The following is an 8,912-nucleotide window of genomic DNA, read 5'->3' as shown; positions in this document are numbered from 1 at the left end:
GTCCACCTAACTAAAAAAAGAAATTTTTTGAAAATGCAGATTTTTCAATTCTTTACTATAATATAACATGACATAAATAATGATAAATATTACAGTTTCTTTCGATTGCTAAACGACAGTGAGCACAACTGAAGTCACATTAGCAAAACTCTAACTACAGTCTGCACAGCGGCAGTTCATGTGGACCAAACTCTAGTTCGTTTTTCATAGCTTGAACAGTTTTCAAAACTCTACACACTTATCCCACGACTTTAACCACAACCTGCACAACACTGTGGATTTACAGCACTTTGTTCAAATGCTAACACACTGCTGTCAAAACTGTGAACCACACATTCAAAACAGAAGAGATTTCAAACACTGCTGACTGCAATTCCAGGATTAGCCCTGAAAATTATTTGTTCGAATTACAGTATGTACTTTTAGTTTCTACCTTTTTTTTCTCATTACTGTAATTCCATAAATTACTACAGACTATTGAAGCAAACTGCTAATTTTCATTTACCTTAAAGAATTATGTTCTAAAAATGTAAATAAATCATGTGAAAGAATGTCACTCTTTTCTTTGAAGAAAATATGACTTTGTATGAAGTCACTGGAATTGTTCAAACTGTAAAGATGAAAAGCTTGTATTTTCTGTATTGGTGTTTGATGCTAGTGTTTTTCCTCTCAGTGTGTTCTGAGTGACAGTGTGTGTTATCTCAGTGAAGGTTGTGTGTTGTGTTTGGCTGCACTGAGTCTGTTTTGAGCCATGTGTTAAGAGTTGTGTTGCTTGGAATGAGTTTTGCAGGTGATGTGAACTGTTTAGCTCAGGTGACTGTTGCTAGTGCAGACTGTAGTTAGAGTTTTGCACATGTAGCTCCAGTTGTGCTCGCTGTCATTTAGCAATCGAAAAAAAACTGTAACATAAATAAATAGTAAATAAATTGTGATAATAAATAAATGGAGATGTTGAAGCACTTTGTATGAGTGAATCTGATAAAATAGCCTATTGAGGAGACCAGACTTGAGCTACTCCCACAACTACAAACAGTGAAAAGTACTTATTACAATAAAGGGAAATATGAGCAATATGAAATGCATAAAGTAGTCTAACAGACAACAAAGGCAACAAAATAAAGGCTACATTTTGTATTTTATTTGTACATTTTAGCCAGCTAGCTAGCTAATTCGTCTAAGTAGCACACCCATACCTGTCATTTCAATTCTGTGCATACATACAGTGCAAAAATTACATATTTAAACTTAATTATTTAAGTTTTTGAATGCTAGATGCTAGATTATAGTCCTAGTCATTGTCCTTTTTCAAAAGACATTACAGTTTTTTCTGATTGCTTAAGCACATTTTTTTAACTGTTGGCTATTTTTGCAAAACTCTACACACAAATAAGAAAACCTTTCAGCCAATTATCAAAACATTGTAGTTCTCTTGCAAAAGCGAACACAGCTAGATTAACTCTTCACACCTTTGTAAAAATTGTGTTTTCGTATAAAACAGTAAACACAAGCCATCATCTACTAAGCACACAATGTGCAAACTACACACTGATGGTATGAATACAAAACACATCTGGCTTTTGCTTTCTCTGTGTACAGATGTCAATTTGAGGTCATACTTTTGTCATAGTGTCATGTAAACATACAAGGATCCAAACTTCAAGTATTGGTGTTTATTCACACTCATCAAAACCAAGACAAAGTCAGAACACTAAATAGTAATTTCACAAAAAGAAAAAAAAAAAAAAAAAGATAATCAACCTACATTATGTCGTCTTTCTGGGTCCGGCCACAAAATTTCATCCACATCGCTTGCGATATCCTCCAGTCCAAGGCTTCGGGGAAAATATCTCCTTGAATGCCGTATCCAGGCCTGACATGATGCCTGGTCAATATCTCCACATGGCTCCTCCATTGCCTGTAAAAGGGCTACCTGTTGATGAGGATGACGGTCGTACACTTTCCAGCGCCAGGCAGAGAAGAACTCCTCGATGGGATTTAAGAATGGAGAGTATGGAGGGAGGTTGAGTACCATGAAGGATGGGTGGTCTGTAAACCAGTTGCGGACCAAAGCAACCCTATGGAAACTAACATTGTCCCATATGATGACATATCGGGTATGCTCTGGTCTCTGAACAGTGAGCATGTCATGTAAGGTGTCCAGGAATGCAATAATGTGTGCAGTGTTGTATGGGCCTATGGTTGCATGATGGTGAACAACACCATTTTGGCTTATAGCTGCACACATGGTTATGTTACCACCACGTTGTCCTGGGACATTGATGAAGGCACGGTGTCCGGTAATGTTCCTGCCACGTCTCCTGGTTTTACTGAGGTTAAAACCGGCCTCATCTACAAAAAGTAGCTCATGTCCCATGGCATCTGCTTCTAGTTCCATCACTCTCTGGACAAGACAAAACAAATGCAACACATCAGGCCCATGCACAGCACTACAGTATGCACTTCCAAATTCAGAACCAATGACACTATAGCTTACCTGCACATAGTCATATCACAGTTGCTTTACACGTTCTGTGTTTCTCTCGAAAGGAACTCTGTAAATTTGCCCCCCGCTCCAAAAAAAAAAGAAGAAATTGGGAATGAGGGGTTGCTTAATTGGGATGAAAACAATGTCATAATTGAAAACAAAAAAATTATATAAATAAGCTTATTTTTCTTAAAGCAAACACATTTCACATTTCTTTCTTTTGATTCCAGGGTGAAATATGACCAATACAGATTTCATGAGATTCAGTCCGCTAGTTTTGGGGGGGTTTTAACTTGACAGTTTCATCAAAAGCCAATTGAAAAATAGGTAAGAGTCTAAATTTGTCTGTGTTGAAGAGTTTGTGTTGTTAATCATTGTAGCTTATTTAATGGTGAACATCAACATGTTGTTGTTGTTGTTGTTTTTCAAATTGACAAGTACATGTTCTCATCCTCATCTTGTTATATATATTCCTTATGCAGGTCAATGCACTTTTACTGTATACCAGAAATATGTTTCTAAATATTCTCAGTGGTATAAAAACACCCTAGAAAGAGGCCAGTGCCAGCTGGTTTTATTAATGAAATTGTGCCTATGGGTGATGAAAGTATCTCTTTTAAGCTTTTGAATAAAACCACAGTTGAGATATCTATTTAATCAGATGATAATGCATGTCTGTGGGGCAGTATCGACCTCATGCATGAAATTCCATTGATTCCTTCTTTCTCATGTCTAGTTTTGATATAATGGCCTTGAAAGACCTTGGGAAATAATCTTCAGGCATTATTTCCCATCAATGCACAATGTTTGTGAGGAAAGGCTGGCTCCCTGTTGGTTAAAGGTGCGATCACATTATCGCTGCAACAGCATCCATAGAATCTGAGGAATTGCTTTTATGGCAAAAACACCCTAGTGACAGAATAAACACCCACGTGAATAAGGAACCACAGTCTCTAATACATGCACTTCTCTGTGTGTTCAGACCACAGGGATGTTTGAAGCACTACATAACGGAGTGCTGATAATCAGTGCTTCTTCTCTACCTGATGATGTGTGGGCGAACAGTGGCTGGTGTGTCTCTTTCTCTCCCTTTTTCTCTCTCAGAGGAAAAAAACACTGAGGAACATGTGAGCAAATGAACACATGAAGCTGCATATCTTCAGCGTTTGCCAAGGCATAAAAATAAATACATCACACGACGTACTAGATTAAATAGTCACACCAGCCTGCTGGAGTCCTTACAATTTTACAGTGGATCAAAGTGCTGCTTTGCATATATATACTGTATATGTATATATTTCCTGATCCATTTCTCCATTAGCACTATTTGGAATAATAAATTATGGCAATTATTATTTTCCTGTAAAAAATATCATTATTATGGGGGTTCATTATGCCTTTTTTTTAGGGATCCAAAGGCCATAACCTATGTGAGCTACAAAACCAAACAGGTGCTTCTCAATAAATTAGAAAAGTTCATTTATTTCAGTAATTCAACTCAAAATGTGAAACTTGTGTATTAAATAAATTTAATGCACACAGACTGAAGTAGTCTAAGTCTTTGGTTCTTTTAATTGTGATGATTTTGGCTCACATTTAGAATATCTCAACAAATTAGAATACTTCATAAGACCAATAAAAAATAAAAAATAAACATTTTTATTGAACTGTTGGCCTTCTGGAAAGTATGTTCATTTGCTGTACATGTACTCAATACTTGGTAAGTGCTCCTTTGCTTTATTTACTGCCTCAATGAAATCAGCATCAAAAAGCTGGTCAGCAGAAGGAAGCATGAAGTGCTCCAAACTTTCTTGGTAAACGAGTGCAGTGATTTTGGTTTAAAAAAAAAAAACACATTGGACCAACACCAGCAGATGACATCCCAAATCATCACAGACTGTGGGAACTTAACACTGGAGTACAAGCAACTTGGGCTATCAGCTTCTCCACCCTTCCTCCAGACTCTAGAACCTTGGTTTCTAAATGAAATACAAGACTTGCTCTCATCTGAAAAGAGGACTTTGGACCACTGGGCAATAGTCCAGTTCTTCGTCTCCTTAGCCCAGGTAAGATGCCTCAGGAGTGGCCTAACAAGAGAAATATGACAACTGTAGCCAAATTCCTTGACACGTCTGTGTGTGGTGGCTCTTGATGCCTTGACCCCAGCCTCAGTCCATTACTTGTGAAATTCACACAAATTCTTGAATCGATTTTGCTTGACAATCCTCATAAGGCTGTGGTTCTCTCTGTTGGTTGTGCATCTTTTTCTTCCACTCAACTTTCTCTTAACATGCTTGGATACAGCACTCTGTGAAAAGCCAGCTTCTTTGGCAATAAATGTTTGTGGCTTACCCTCCTTGTGAAGGGTGTCAATGACTGTGTTCTGGACAACTGTCAGATCAGCAGTCTTCCCCATGAATGTGTAGCCTAGTGAACCAAACTGAGAGACCATTTTGAAGGCTTAGGAAAGCTTTGCAGGTGTTTTGAGTTGATTAGCTGATTGGCATCTCACCATTTTCTGATTTGTTGAGATAGTGAATTAGTGGGTTTTTGTTAAATGTGAGACAAAATCATCACAATTAAAATAACCAAAGACTTAAACTACTTCAGTCTGTGACCAATTAACTTATTTAATACACAAGTTTCATAATTTGAGTTGAATTCAGAAATAAATGCGAAGTACCTGTATCTCAACTGATATTGCAAATGTTCTCTTTACAAATATTTTAGGTGGATTTACTTCAAATATTGTGTAAAATATGTGGAACCTTATCCTGATCTTAGAGTTCACTACAAATAGGCTGCAAACATGGGTTCAGGGTAGGTGTCATATATATAGACGGTTTCAACGGCAACAAAATATGTTTGCTGCGTAAATCAGGTGGACTTAATAAAAATGCAAATTAATTATTTGCCAGCAGGAGATGCTTTAAAGCGCGAGAAATAGAGGTTTCCCCAGTAACAGCTGTAAACAAAGAAGAGCTACGCTCACAAACGCTGCGTTATCAGGCATGTCACATACAAGTCTTCCTTCAGAAACAGTGATATAAAAACACCCGTGCCTCGTTTTGATATTTAAACATATAAATGTAAGGAATAATTATTATTAGTAAACGTGCAGGACGTAACGTTACTCGTGTTTATTCAACGAAGCCTTTTTGAAAATAGACCAGTTTTAAAATTGTGGCGAGTCTCCAAAAATAAATAAATGTATGGGAAACACAACCCACAGCACAAGCACATAAGCACCTGAGCCCAACTTCAGTCTACTCATCACTTTAACTTTAACTGCGTTTGTAGACGGCACAGCTAGCCAGACCGATAAACACAACACAGACCGGAAGTTAACTTAGGGCCAGGCGCGTGCGCCCGATGAAACCGTCTATATATATATATATATATATATATATATATATATATATATATATATATATTCACAAATGAAAAGAAGCCTGTGAGGGAACATGCAAATAAATATGACACATGGGGTAAATTCGGACACTTTTTGCCATTGAGATGACTGGGACAATATGTCCCAATCAACCTGAACTTCCCTAAATAATGTACAGTCTGACCAAAACATGTCAGATGGACTGTAAATAGTCATTGCCCTAATTAGCCATATTAAACTCTTTTTCCCTTTAATGTTTTTAATGCCTTGAAAGTGTGTCACATAATGAAACTATCCAAAAAATGACAAAGAAAATCTTATGTGCCATTTAAAAACCTTAGCTTAGTCTGAGATGGCCAAACAGTCTACAATCAGTCCATTCTTCACTCTCTGACAGAATCTATATGTTTTGTTCGATTAGTTCGGGTCTCTCATCCTGCGGACATGTTCGTAGAAAACTGTGATTTGTCTCTTGATCAATATTAAGCAAGTCCTTCACCATCATTTATTCATATGAACACAACTGTCTCTTAACGCCCCCTCACTCACCGCCTCTCCAGAGCCGCCTCAAAGAATTACGACCAAAAAGCAACAGGGATGTCTAAACTGCCAAGGTAAGGCGAAATAAAACATCAGGCAGTTAAATGTTATGCGATTTGACACAATTTGTACAACACATAGTATGTTTGTTTATAGAATTTCAGAAATGAATCGTGAAATTTAACAGACGCTCTGTGGTCGCTTTAATTGACGCGCGAAAGCTTCAGTCGATTGTTAAGCGATTCTATGGAAGGCCAAGAGGGTCAAATACACATGAATTTTAACACGTCAACAACACGTTAAATACGTGTATTTCACTCGTAAACAACACGTATTTAACGCGATTTTTTATCACTCATGCCTTTTTGTAAATAAACATATTAGCGGACATTCTAGCTTTAATAGTGGTTGAACTTAAAGGCTTAGTAACACTTTAGTAAAGGCTTGTGTCACACCCTGATGAAGGCATGTAGCCGTAGGTGTACCTCTCACCAATTTTTAAAAAAGCAAGCCAAGAATGTAATAAAGGCTTTTTAATTTTTTCACTGAGATATTCGAGTGCCTTGGAGTTCTTGTCTTCAGAGATTTATTATCCCACAACCAAAGAGCACCGAGACTTTATACCCCATGCAGCACTTTTGTTTTTGCATTACTTTGAATTATTAGTAATTAGTTAGCTACTGCAAAATAAATATCATTAAAATAACTAAATTACTAGTTACTGCTCAACTCTGACTTTCAGTGAAAAAAAAATAGTTTGAACATTCTCCTGCTGAGAAAGAACTGATAAAAATGTAAGAAAATTTTGAGTGCTCAAGAGACATTTTTCATATCCATCTTATTTGACATTCAATATCTCAGGACATAAATAAGGTAAGTTAAGATGTATATGTTTAAAATTTTGTGGTGATAGTATAAAGTTTATAAAAGTTACAGTATTTTGTAATGAAACATGACTTTTTGTTTAGCTCTTGACTCGCCGAAGTATACTATTTAAATACTGTTGCTTTCTGAGAGCCATACACAAAAATACCAACTCATATCTCCACGAATATAGCAAGGAGAGTCAAAAGTTATAGTCTGATTCTACTGTGACGATCCAAGGGGCTGTAGTATTTTATTTTGTCCAGCAGGTGTCTCAGGGTAACACTTTTTGTGTCTTTAGGTTAAGTGCTGTGATGCAGGTGTGGAAAATTGATTGTGATTAACCATGCTGCTTATAAGATGCTGGCTTTCTTACCCTCGGGAGGGAAGGAGATTGGGGCTTGGTCTCTGCTGGTCTTGCTGTTTGGTGTTCAGGCGGACTTTCTCACGCTCTCCAGTCCAAGGCTTGATGTTGTGTTTTTGTATCTTTATATTTTTTATGTTTTACCTTAATGTTGTTATGTCTGTTTTCTGATTAAAATACATATTTGTGCAAATTTGATTATGTTGTATGGACTCTCCATTCATGTTGCTACTCCTTGAGCCATGCCATTTTTCATGTTTCATGATGTTATAAAGGTAAAACCATGAGAATATTGCAGCATGTGCACATTTGGAGTTTTTTTTTGTTATAATTCGATGACGAATATCTTCAAATCTAAATGACAGATTATTGTATAATTGGGCTCATTTAAATCGAGATAATTTCAAATTTTCCATGAGCTATGCATGTTTCATGAAGTTATGAATGCAAACGTAACCTATGTTTTTTTCTCAATTTAATGGTTTCATGTGTGTGATAATATCGTAAGTAATATATTTAGATCAAGTGAACAAATTACGATGAATTTGAGCTCCTTTTAATCTGGAGAATTTTCTGAAAAAAAAATGACGTATGATTTTGCATGATCTATGAATGTTTTATGAGGTTATTAATAAAAGCGCAAAGTGAAACTAAAGTTATTTGTCATGCTGTGCCTGTTGGGTTTATGTGTTATAGCAATATGAGCAATATATTTGGATCTCATCCATGGATTACAGTATCTCTGGGCTCATTTTTAATTTTCTGAAAATAATGATCTATGCATGATTTCTGAAGCTATGAATGAAAACGAAACGTGAAGTATCGAGCTGTTTTTCTTTGCACCCTCAGTGCGCCAGTCTGCTTTCATGTGTCACAGCTCTATGAACGAAATCTGTCGATCTGATCAAAGGATCTATGCATGTTTGGTGAAGTTAAGAGGTAAAGCGGCACGGGACTGAAACCTCTGATTTGTTTTTTTTTGTTTTTTGCTAAGATACATTACCTAATTTTTTTCTATGTGTTATAGCTTTATGAAATATATATTTAGATCTAAATGATGTTTTATGGTGAGTTTCGACAGTTTTTAATCTGCAAATAGTGAAGTGTCTTTTTTATGATATAGCCTATGCTTTTTTCATGAAATTATGAGTGAAAAACCTACATGACAGCTACCATAGATCTTTGGCTAAACTACATGCTTTCTGTGCAGTTTTATGTGTGTTATAAATTTATGAGGAAAATCTTTAGATATAAATGACAGATTTGAC

Source organism: Carassius carassius, chromosome 8 (assembly GCF_963082965.1).
Source record: "Carassius carassius chromosome 8, fCarCar2.1, whole genome shotgun sequence".
Taxonomy (NCBI): domain Eukaryota; kingdom Metazoa; phylum Chordata; class Actinopteri; order Cypriniformes; family Cyprinidae; genus Carassius; species Carassius carassius.
The sequence above is the reverse complement of the archived record's forward strand: the minus strand, read 5'-3'. Positions refer to the sequence as shown.